This window comes from Callorhinus ursinus, unplaced genomic scaffold (assembly GCF_003265705.2).
Source record: "Callorhinus ursinus isolate GAN/ISIS: 27379988/994484 unplaced genomic scaffold, GSC_fseal_2.0 scaffold1187, whole genome shotgun sequence".
Taxonomy (NCBI): domain Eukaryota; kingdom Metazoa; phylum Chordata; class Mammalia; order Carnivora; family Otariidae; genus Callorhinus; species Callorhinus ursinus.
Window position 1 is genome coordinate 1 of NW_027398242.1, and position 12,681 is coordinate 12,681.

Sequence of the window (12,681 nt, forward strand, 5' to 3'; positions counted from 1 at the left end):
CTCCTCCCTGTGAGGCCAGCACTGATCTGTCCCCACACACCACAAACACGTAGCCCCAACATTCTCACCCTCGGCCTCATCCTCCGTGGGCTCCAGCTCCTGGACCACTGTCCGGTGGACAACCACCTGGCACCGGACAATGGTGTGGGTGGTGTAGGAGGTCTTCCCCTACAATACCTGGCACCTGCTTCTGGGGACCCCTGTGGGTCACCCCCTCTGTGGAGGAGATGGCGTGTGTGTCCACCAGCCTCCTCTCCATGTCCTCTGTGCCTTCTGCAAAGACAGTTACCGGTAACCAGCCCTGAAGCATCACAGCCCTGCCTGGCCATCCGACCTGTCCTCCTCTCCAGACCCCTGGTGCTCCCAGATCAGACACAGACCTGTGAGTTCACCGCCCTGCATCCGGGATGCAGTGACCCATCCTTGCATGGCTATCTGGATAAACCTCGGGCAGAATGGTCGCCCCCGCACACACCATCCCACACAGCCAGGTTGACCTTGAAGATGACCCGCCCACTGGGTATCTGACCCCTCATCAGTCTGCTCCTGCTTGGGGTGGCCCCAACCTGCATGACCCCTCTTTACACAAACATACATCCACACCCACACACACAGACACACACCCCCATGCACACATGTGCAGCCACACACACACTCACACACAGACACAGGCACGCACACACACAGACACACACAGTCACACACACACAGACACACACACACATAGGGAGGGCACCTGGGACTACACAGGTCATCAGAGTGAGTGGGGCTGAGTGGCCGGCTCTGGGCCTCATGATGTCACCTTTCTGTCCTTCTGGCCAAATGGCCAGACGCGGTGGGCAGCCATGACATGAAATCCCCAGTGGGAGACAGCACCTGCAGGGTGTGGCTTCTTCCGCCTACAGCCTCCATACCTCAGAAAGCAACATGCGAACATCTTGGTTTGAAGATCTCCAAAGAAATGACCTGGGCAGCGGGTTGTCTGTGGAATGTGGGTGCCTGGTTACCAGGCTTCCAAATTCTGTTGGGCTCTGTTGTCAGGGAAATGAGTTCACCACTGACTGGTGTCCCCTTACCCAAATTCCTCCTCACACAAGAGCCCCCCAGGTGACCCCCTCCCCCCGCTGCTCAATGCTCATTCTCCCCCCATGCCCCATTCACACAGTGATATCAACACAACACACCCACAGCCCCCGGGAGGCCTGAGTGCAGCTGGTGTCTCTGCTGTGATGGCACAGACCTGGGTTCAGACGTGGTTCCTGTGCGTGCCCAGAGCTGTGACCCTGGACAGACCCTGTGCCTCTCAGGGCCTCCCCAGGCTCCCCATGTGCACATCGGTGTATTTTGGCTTCTACTTCTAGTTACACCTTTGGGGGTAGGACCTCTAAACATGTTCCATACCTGCCTTCACCTGGAAGCTGGTGCATACTTGGCAATGCAAGGATGAGCCAGGAGCTGGGCTTGGCATGGAACACAGCTCAGAGGGCCATGGGTCTGCTCTGGGGTACAGGCAAAGACACCCCGCTCCTGCTTGTGTCCCAGCCCCCGTGGGAAGGTAGTAATGAACTGATTGTGACCTTGTCTTCTCATAACACAGACTTCCAGAAGCTCTCATTAGGGTTAGACTCAGGTCCCAGGGCCTTGTCTGTGCCAGTGTGATTGGCAGTCCCCACAGTGGTCCCTGGCACCCCTGAATCCTGGTCACACATCCCAGTGGAATCCCCTCCCCTCCAGGTTGGATGGCCTGTGTGACTGCGCTCTCAGGAATGGAATGGCACAAAATGCCTGGATGTCATTTCCAAGCTCTTGGAGGAAACTCTATGACTTCTCCTGGTTCCCTCTGTCCTGTGTACATTCTCTGTCTCCTTCTCTGTCTCTGTGTCTGTGTCTCTCACAGGAGCAGGATCTGTGGGTTCCATGGTTGATGTGAGAATCCTAAGAAGCCTCCCTTTTCCCTGTTGCCCTCTCCGTTCCTGTTTCTCCATTCCTTCCTAATGTCTCCTCACCCTGACCAGAGCAGTGATTCTCGATACTCTTCCACATGGGGACCCTGAATTTGCAACAAGGAGGGCCCTTACCTTGGTCTCCAGACTGGTGGCTGAGTGCTCTGCCACGTTCTCTGTACACAGGTCCTCAGCCCCCCAAGCCCCAAGTCTGTCCTCTGCTGAGAAGGACCTCGAGGGGATAGAAAGCATTTTCCCAGGACTAACAGCACAGTGGGTCAGGGATGGAGATCCAAGGCCAACAGACTCTTCTACAAGCATGTGGGACCTTTGGGAACTGCATCTCTGCAGCCCAGATGACAGAAGAATAAGTAGAATCCTTTTGGGCTATAGACACTCTGGGCTTGGGGGTGGGTATCTCTTCCTACTCCCAAGTTCCCAGGGTGATGGTGGACACCAAAACCCAGACTCTGTCTCCTCCCAGTTCCCTGGCAAACCCCTGGGCCCCTTGGGGACCACTGACCATCAACCTGTCCTGTCTCCCCTCCCCTTGCTCTGGATCTGAGTCCTTGCCAGGAGGCCTGATGCCCTGCCCCATGGCCCAGCGGTCTCCAACCTCTTTCTTCTTTCCCCCTGTTCCTCAACCTCGCTCCCTTGGTGTCCTCCCCTTCTGACCCCCAGCTGGGCAGTCAGAGTGGTGTGTGGGGGGGTGGGTGTGCAGGTGCGCATGCCTCTATGTGCATCGGAATGCCAAGGTCATGTCCCCACATGGGACGGGGTGGGTAGCTATCCCCGAGGATTTAAGGGGTTCTCACCCCAAAGCGAACCTCATGGGAGGGTTGGGGCAGGCCTAGGACTGGAGGGCAGCCCTGCCCCTGGGCTCTGCACCCTTATTTGTCTTGGGTCACTCCCGGCCTCTCTTGACCCAGGTTCCCAACTGTCCCAGAGGTTTGGACATGGAAACGCTTGAACGTGGCTGCTTCTCTAGCGGTAGGTGGGGGACAGGTGCACCAGGCACACAGGCCTCCCGACCGAGAAGGCCAGCCAGGTGTGTCATGTCCAGTTGTGCAAAGGTGACCTGCACTGAGCATCTGTACAGTGACCCAGCCCTGCGGCGGATGTACACGGGACCCATGGCTCTGCACCTGACGGGTCCCCCATGTTCCCTCACCACTGCCAACTGCTCTGTGGCCCCAAAGTCCACTGGGCCCCACAACCACGGCCACCCTGTGCTGCAGGCATTAGCGTGTAAGGCCAGGTGGGTAGGATATCTGGGGACGCACAGGTCATTCAATATACCAACCCAGCTGGAATGCATTCCAGTCTGCTGGAATGCAAACTCCCTCTCAGGGTCCAGGTAAGTGCTGGACTGGGCCAGAGGACCTGGAGGCATCAGTGGAGGCCGACTCAGGACAGGGAGAAAATCAGTCCGCCCCTTCCCCTTCTCCTCTCCTCCTTTTGCCTTGTCTTCCTGGCAGGACCTGGGATGGACGTCCAGCCTGTCCCTGGATGCAGCCCTGGCTGGAGTCAGAGTGGTCAGAAGGAGGTTGGCGTGGAGGGGCCCACCAGCAGGATTCCCATGTGCAGGGACCGTTACTATAATGAGGGACCCCGTGGGCATTCAGGGATTTCAGCCATTTGTAGACATGAGTCGTGGCCCCAGGACTCGGCCCCTGCCCCATCCTTCACCCTCTACAAGGCCCTGCATTCTCCCCAGCGCAGTCCTTGTCCACAGCCAGTCCTCCCTCTGGCCCCAGGAAATCCATCTGCTCCAGGGGCTGTGAAAACTTTACAAGCTGGAGCTGAGCCAAGCAAATGGGGCCTGGTTCCTGGTCCTGCAGCCCCACATTGAGGAGAGGTGAGGCCACGCAGGAGCGGGGAGAGAGCAGAGTGGACTCTCCCTAGGATCCATGGCTTCCTGGTCATCACAGACCCTACTGTGTGCTGGCCCCTAGGGCACCCAGACTTTGCTCCTGAGCAGGCTTGGTGAGAGAGACTAGAGTGTGGCTCCTGCTAGCTCATATGGTGTCACTCTCTCTTGTATCTACAGCCTGTCCCACCAGCTGGACTCCCCTACTAATCGGCCAGCTCACCTTCAGGGTCAAGAACAGGCCATCATGAAGCTCAGGGGCAGGTGCGTGGCTGGGCAGGCAGGGGAGGGCTCGCTCTGTGCTCAGGGAGTCTCTGGCTGGGCTACTAGGGGCTCTGGAGGGCTGGCCTTCAGGTTTCACTGCTGACCAGATCTGGGTTAGGCTGAGGGTTAGGTTTAGGGTGAGGGTGAGGGTGAGGGGTTAGGGTTAGGTGAGGTTTAGGGTGAGGTTTAGGGTTAGGGTTAGGGTTTAGGGATAGGGTTTATGGTTAGGTTTAGTTTGAGGGTGAGGGTTTGCCTTAGAGTTAGGGTTTAGGGTTAGGGTTTAGGGTTAGGGTTAGGGTTATGGTTAGGTTTAGGGTTAGGGTTATGAGATGATGGCTCCTGATACTCCAGTAAAGATATATAAGACCTACTCGATATTCAGTTGAAGGGCATTTGATCTCCTAAAAGTTATGTGAGCTGAGAAAGTGTGACATTCAGGTAGAATTTTAGTAGGAGAATAAAGCTCATTTAACAATCTGAAAACTCATAACACTCAGGAAGAGGCTATGAGGTGTCCTAACACGCAGGCAGAGAAGGGACAACCTCTTAATGCTCAGATAGTCTGGTGGAGAACGTACAGTCAGCGAGAGGAGGGAATACTGCCATTCATGCAGGTGGAGGTGTGACATCCTCACACTCCTACAGGAATGTGAAAATTCTTAATATGCAGGTATGTGAGGTGAGCATTTGTCATCCTTCAGTCGGTGAGATGCCATCTCCTGATAATCAGAATAAATGAAACCTGAGGATATTAAGGTGATTGTGGTGAGAATTGCTGACCCTCAGGTATAGGAGACACATCTTCCTGCATGTAGGTCCCAGAGAGGAGACCTGGAGACATTCAAGTAGGAAACACCAGACCCTGTGATACTCAGCAGTGAATAGAAAGGTGGGCTTTGTAGTCGAAATTAGAGAAATTCATAGTGGCTCTTTGAAAAGTGTGCTCACAATATGTACTTGGAAGCGGGAAAGACAATTTGCCCTACACAATGTTAAAGGATCGATTAACCTGGTGAGCCCGATACCCTGTGACCATTGACATGCTGCATCATCTTGACAGAGAGGGACAGAACTGCCCCTCAATTTGGAACAGGAACTGTGGTTGCAACTTGCATGAGGGGCAGACCCTGACACTGCACAAAACTGGATCCTCAGATGATACGGAACCTCAGAAGTGTAAATGGGAATGAAGATCGTGGCGTTGGGACAGAGGGAAGGGGTTGCACATGAGCCCCCATCACCCTAAGGGTGCAGAGGAGCCTGTAGAGAAAGCTGGGATCTTGTTTCAGCCTGAACCGGTTAAGCTAAAGGGCTCCAGCCTGGCCGGACTATTGGGGGGTGTGGGGGGGTGTAGCCATCCTGATTGGTCAGGAGGCCACAGAGCTTTGTGAGGTCACTGGGCTTCCATGCCAAGCTGGGGCACGAGTATGATAGAGATGCTGCCAACTGCCATTCTCTTGGCCTTGGCAGGGCTGTGGTTGCCAAAGATAATGACACGTGTCAATAAGTGTCAGGGACAGGTCCAGGGAGTGGAAAGAGTGTCTTCTGAATAGCAAGTCCCACCCAGACTCCCCCTGTCTAGGGCTAGGAAGGAGGCCAAGCTTGGGCCTTAGCAGTCCCCTGGGTCTCACGGGTGTGACCCACATCCCCAACTCAGACCATGCTTGCTCCCAGCTTCATCAGCCGAGAGACCCAAGGGCTGACCCCTGGGCTCATATGCCTCCCGTAGCAATGACGCTATGTTCCTTCCCTCACCTAGAGGCTGACCTCACTGCCTCTTGCACATGAAGTCCCAATTTTTAGAAACCCCTTTCTTCCCACAGATACTGAGGTGCACCAACTTTGGCTGACCCCAAAGAACCCAGGGTATTGTCATGGCATTCTTCTAAGGTCCTGCCTCCACCTTAGACTCTGACAGCCCCCAAGGTACCCCCAAATTCTTGTGGTCTCTCCCCAGTTCCCAGAACTTCCACCCCTGGGCCCCCGCTGCTCCCCACACCTGGGATCACTGGACCTGCCTTGGCTACTCTCCCTCCTCCTGCTACAATCCAACCCCACACTGCAGCCCCAAGACGCCTGTCGTTGTTTTCTGAGTCTCCCGCCCAAAAATGGCTCTAAGGACGTCAAGCCATTACAACTCTCTCTCTCCACCTCTAGCCTCCCCCTCTTCCTCAGGATCTACCATATTTCTAGGGCCCTATCATCGGTCCTGCTTCCTATGGCGCCTTCTTTCCTTGCCTTGGGGCTACACCCACAAGACCCCAGAAATCATATTCCTCAAAACCAGTTCCTGAAGCCTGCAGCTTCCTGCTTCCCTACCGCCCTGACAGCGCCTCTCCTCAGCAGCTTCCCCTCGGACCCTCCACACTCCCGGTTGCCCCACTTTGCTCAGCCCCTTAGCCCTGATTCCCCCATCGTGCAGGTGCGAAGACAGGCTGTGCCTCTTCTTGGTTTGAACTGTGCCCCTGGTCTCTCCTCATTGTCCCCTGTGGGTTACAGTTCAGTCAGAAACCACCAGGAAGGGGCTGTATCGACGGAGGGCAGGATGCAACAATCGGGGTCTGTCCCTGGATGGTCAGCCTCCAGGTATTCATGTCCCATAATAACCGAAGGTACCATGTGTGCGGAGGCACCTTGGTGAAAACCCATTGGCAGCTTACTGATGCCCACTGCTTCGTCTCCAAAAACTACGTGTGGGAGCGCTTGGAGAGAGGTCTTCAGAAAGGCTCTTCCCAGAAAGGGACATTCTTCAGGGCTCTCTGTTCGCAGTCTCCCTGTGTCTCTGGGCCTTGTGGCAACCAGATCGTGAGTGGGTGGGCCCAGGCCCTTGCTGAGGGAGGGATCTGAGGATCACGGTCACCAGAGGTTTCTGTCGAGCCCGTCCTTTCTGAGGATGACCTGGCTTGCCTCTGTGCCCTCAGAAAATTATATGACTGGTGACTGATTTTTTGAGCAAGGGAAATTTTGTATGGGAACGATAAGCCAGTGAAGCCACCTCAACAGGAGAGATATGTCGAGAAATTCATCACTCATGAGAAATAAATCCTGATTAGAGCAGAATGACATCACTCTCATGAAGATCACCCCTCCGTTTCCCTGTGGACAATTCATTGGAAAGGGCTGCCTTCCCCAATTTAGGGCCTGCCCACCTGGAGTTCCCCAGGCCTGCTGGGTGGATGGCTGGGGATTCGTGAAAGAGAAATATGAGTATGGGAGGGGCTCTCACAGGGGTAGGGGCACTGCTCGTCATTCCCTCAGTGGTCTCTGAAGTGCAGGGGCCATATGTGGTGCCTAGTAGCGATGTCCACCAGAATGCGGGACAATGTCCCCTTTTAGAGCGGGAAAAACTGGCAGCTGAGTTCCCTGTCCACAACGTCAGCACTGATGGCCCGTGTGGTCACCGGGTGGAAGGTTGCATGCAGGTCCAGGAGAACCTGGGCATTTTTCGAATGGGGTATGGGCTGTGGCTCTATCTGGGGCCTGGAACCCCAGTGGCTACCTTCTGGAAATGGGGGCTTGTCCCCTGAAACGGCACATGGAGAAAAGCTCGAGATGGGGTTTTGTGGTTGTGGCCAACTCCTCTCCTTTCTGGACATCCATTTCCCCATTTGTGAGAGCAAGGGCTATGTCACGTGGTCTCTGAGCTCTGAGAATCCAGAGCCCAGCCCTCCAGGCCTCAGGTAACCTTTGCTCCCCACCTTCGCTGGTCACAATGCAAGAATCCCCCCTCCCCATCCGAGTGACTTCGTTTTCTCTGGAGAGAGGGGACAGGGTTCTTGGCAGGCCAGCAGTGGGCAGCATGGGTTTGACGAGTAGGTTAGGCCTTTCATCTTTCCACAGGTGACGACTTGGACTTGTTACCCAGTCACATTGGGAATGAGAAGAGAGACAGAAAGCTCTTCTGGCCCTTGATAACGGAAAATTGATGGCTCCTGATTAAAGGCACTTCAGTCATTTGGGGTTCAAAACTCAGAATTTTCTGGTGACAAACCTGGTAGTTTCAGTATGATTCCTGTAATTCTTCTTCCCTCTCCAAGGCTGCCCCCCTTCTCTGATTGGGTTGCTTCTCCTCCCCGGCACCCCTATTTTCACTGGCCTCTGCTGGCCCTTCCCTCCCTGACCTGGGGTATCAACCTATGTCTGGCTATTGATGTCCATAGCTCAGCTGAGGCCTCTAGAGCATTCTTCTTGTCCCAACCCCTCGGCCTACCCTGTTCTGCCCACCCACCCAAACATGTGCGCAGTGTCCCAGGGTTCTTGGGGTCCCTGGGGGGGCTGATAACAGGGTTCCCATCTACACTTCCACCCCTACCACCACCTTTGCTGCCCTGTCTCTCAAAAGGAATATAGGGTCCAGCTACACCCTGAACATCACACAAGGCCTCTTTATTTCTAGAATCCTCCTCAACTAGTAGGATTTCTACCATCTTCTGGTGAATCCATCCCACACTGGTAAGGCCAAGTCTTAAATAAATCCCCAGGCTCCAAATTTCTGTGACATTCTTGCAGACCTTCCTTTTCCTACCTCCTCCTTGAGCCCATATGCTTCTGGGGGTAGTCCTCATTTTGTATTGACTTTCAAGTTCTTGTGGACTTTTTAGCATTTAAAGCCAAGGTGTTGGGATTGAGAAAACCCTGTTCTCTTCCAGGTCATCTGGCTCTTCCATAGATCTAAAGGTCACCATAAGCGACCAGGCTTGTTGTGGTAGTCATTTCCATGTCACCCCTGCCTTAGGGACAGTGCAAGTACAAAACTAACCCTGCTTGGGTGGTATGCAAAGTTGACCTGAAGGGCCTGGAGATGCAGTCCAAGCCACACAAACACACCGTCTGAAAGCTTTGTGTCTAGCTCCATCCACTTTGGCCAACTGGTTATGGCTTCCCACTTGTCCTCCACTGCCATGTTCCAAGTATGATCCGCGACCTCTCCAACCGGATGCAGGCGATTTCAGCCACACCCACCAGGCTGTGGCTGGGCTGTGGGTGCAGCTGTGGTGAGGGGAGGCCACTTGATAGAGAGGGGATAGCTGCTCCTATAGCCAGGTGTGGGGTGGCTGATGGAATCATAGCCTGGGCTGGGCCTTTCTTAACACAAAGTTCATGATGGAGCCTGTGGGGCTGTACAGGATGTTCTGACCTGCCTTCTGGTTATTCCAACCACCCATGCCCCTGACAGTTCTGTGTGTGTGGAGGGCATCCTGCACCTCCTCCTTCTCTGTAAATTCAAAACGGATGGGAGGCAAGCGCAGAGGGACACATCTGCCCAGCTCCAGCAGATCTGTCCAGAACTGAGCTGAGGGGTTTAACGGGGAATAAAAAGCAATGAGGGGGACTTAGAGCCGTACTGTGTGGAAATGAAATTTATGTCCTGGATTTGAGTGTAGAGAAGAAATCCTTGATCTGAATCTAAGCCAAACATCCCTACCAGCATGTTTGGGCAAGTGGTGCTCCAAGCTGTTGTTTGGAGTCGAGGTGAGTCACAGCGCTGAACACAGGGGGTCACGGTGTGGTGTAACTGAGGTGACACATCTTGGCTGTAGCTGTGAATAATCATCTGGCATCAACACACATTCCTGCAGCCACATCTGCTCATCCTCCATGCACTGCCCCTCCTCTTCACCTGCATATGCCTCCAACACCCCACATCCTTCACAAGTGTCTGAGGAGACACCGGGAGCATTGACTTTCATGGATTTTATGATGCAGTAGTGTATTTTAGGATGATGGTGGTTCCGTGGAGGAAGGAGGCAGGGCTTTCCCAAAACATATCTTCTGTGATCGCTGAATATTGAGCCGCCGGGCGGTAGCCTAAAGGATCACACCTACACTGCAGGAGGCCCGTGTGAAACTCATCGACCTCTAATATGTAACTCCACCCAGTGGTACAATGGGTGCATTTGTTCAACCAATTCTGTGCAGGGTACCGTGAAGGCAAGATCGACACCTGCAGGTAACTTCCCTTCGGGCTCACCTTTCCCTGTCAACACCTATTTTGTGAATCCCTGAACTCCACTCCCTCCAGGGCCCTGCTTCAGTGACCCTTTCCCTGGTCCAATCATGTAGCAGTGAGGATGGGAGGTGAAACCTTGGGCCCCTACAAAGAACCAGTCCCCACAAAGAGAGCTTTATCCCACCGTGACACAGAGATCATACCACCTGAAAACCAACCTGGAAGAGAATGCTTATCTCTCCTCTCCAGAATCCAAAACCTTCTAATCCATTTGTACACACATGCCCGTGCATGCATAAAGCCTCATACGTCGAAACATGGGTCACTGATCTTCCCTCCTTACTGCAAGGAGACCCGTGACAATCCATCCCCTTCTCACATCCACCTGAAGCTGTTGATACCAACTCAAAGTTTACCACCACCACTTGTGTTCATGGCAGCAAGAAGCCATTTGACTGAACAAACTGCCCTTCCAGACCCTATGGCCCTTCTGGGCAGGGGAACAGTGGTTCAGACAGAGAGTGACTTCTGTGTCCTTCTGGGCAGGGGGACAGCGGCGGGCCTCCCATGTGCAGAGACGACGTGGAAAATACCTAAGTGGTCGTGGGAGTCAGAAGCTGGCGGCTAGCATGTGCCCGAACTAAGCGCCCCGGATTCGCTACGGCGACCTGGCCGTATCTGAACTGGACTGCTTCCAAGATCGGATCTAATGACTTGCAAATGGCTCAATCGCCCACCCCTCCCCATCCGAATTCTCAAGCAATCCCTCCTAGACAACCCTCTGCCCGCCCTTCTGCTCACCCTCCTTGGGACTTCCAACGCCCTCCTCGACCTCCTCCCAGTCCCACTGCATCTTGACCTCGACGTTGACCCAAACACCCTGAGCCAACCCCAGCCCAACCCCCAAACGCACCTGCTCCCCCACCTATCATTAAATCTCCCCAAGTACTTTATGTTGCCAAGCGACTACAGCAACTCACAGAGATCTTGAATGGGAAGTCCTTTTCTAATGAAAATGGATATTACGAAATGGAGACGACAGATCTCCCAGAACAGACTGCGGCCTCCTGATCTAACCCTAATCCAAAAAGAACCAGTGAGCCCTTTACTCCGAAGAAAACAAAGATGAAATAAATAAATACAAACAAAAATATAGATATATAAAATATATGTATATCTATCTATCTATCTATCTATCTATCTAATCTATGAAGGGATGATTTCTGGACTTCTTCCTACCGGCCCTCATCGACTCAATCCAAACCCTCCCCCAGCAAATCTGTCTTCCCTCTGTCACCCTCCAACAGGGTGGAATTGCTTGTGTGTCAGGGGTCATTGTGGTTTCCTAAATCTTGATTTTTGAAGTTGGAACAAGGAGATCTGGGGTGACAGGCCAGGTATGGTCTGGATCTCACACTCAGAGTCTCTGCTTATTAAATAGGTGCAGGTGGGCCCTGGAGCACTTTTGTGAGGTGAGCTGACACAGAAGGAGGGTGTGGTTCTGAGTCTATTGGAAGAATGACCACAGTCTGAAGTTTTGTAGCATGGCCATCTGATGCTCAGTCCACATGGCCAACCCCAGGCAGGAGTCTGCCCTCAACCAGAATTGCTTATGTCCATCTGTGAATTCCTGAGAAAGTGATCTCGATGGCCTCAGGTCCAATGCCCACTCAGGTCAGGGCCCAGATCAAGACTAAATGCTGGATTAGCCACTTCAGAATTAAAGATGTCAGGCTCCGGAATGAAACCCCCGGGCTCCTGGCTGGGCAGTTGCTGCAACAAGCAACAGTCTCATACCTGTTCACCTGTTCACTGTGTGCACATGTTTCAAGTGCAAGATGGTCCTATGTTCTGGTTGCAAGGACAGATGGCCTAGGGTACAGGAGCATGAAGGAGGAACTTTGGGTGAGGAAGACCAAGGACCTTGTCTTTTCCTGCTGGGGCTGCAACAGGGACTGATGAACCAGGCATGAGTATTTTCAGGATTCGTCAGTCTGTCTGGGTTCAAACAAACCCCCTGCTTTACACCTCATCAGCTATGTGGACTTGGGATATGGCCAGAGGGATGTGTGACAATGAAATTAGGACAGATGTGAAGCATTCGGAGCAGAGCGTGACACACCATACATGCTTATAGATGTGGGCTCTAGAGCCAACTGGTGATGAGATGCTGGGTAACCTTACACTTATGCAGGGGCACTCGGGTGTCTATCGTCTGTGCACTTATGAGCCCTGGAATGCCTAGGCTACCTAAGAGGACTTGCAATTTGATGTGGGTGGCCCATGGCTCTGTAGTGTATTAACATTTTATAAAATAAAAGAACCAAATTTTATCAGCCTTCACTGAGACCCAACATTACTAAGATTAGAGTTGTCATGTCCATGATTCCTTTCGTTGAATTTGGTCTGTCTTTTCTAAAGTCAGTTTCTTAATCTCCCTACTGGGTATATAAGCTTTGTACCCTTCTGTAAGACACCAGGTACCCTCTAAACACTGAACAAAACTCAATGTCAGTCACAGTGTGAGACAAACACCAAGCCATAGGCCACATGGTCCAAAGAGCAGAAACAGCCATGGCAGCAACTCAGGACCTGCTCTTACCCTTCCTGGGCAGTCCTGAACCCTGAGCCATCAGGTGGGAATGGTGTGGCAA

At 53.3% G+C, this 12,681-nt stretch overlaps 1 pseudogene; it reads left to right on the forward strand.

Moving 5' to 3' along the window:
- Window positions 1-5,504: 5,504 nt before the first annotated feature.
- Window positions 5,505-11,098, forward strand: LOC112813571 (acrosin-like; annotated as a pseudogene).
- Window positions 11,099-12,681: the final 1,583 nt, after the last annotated feature.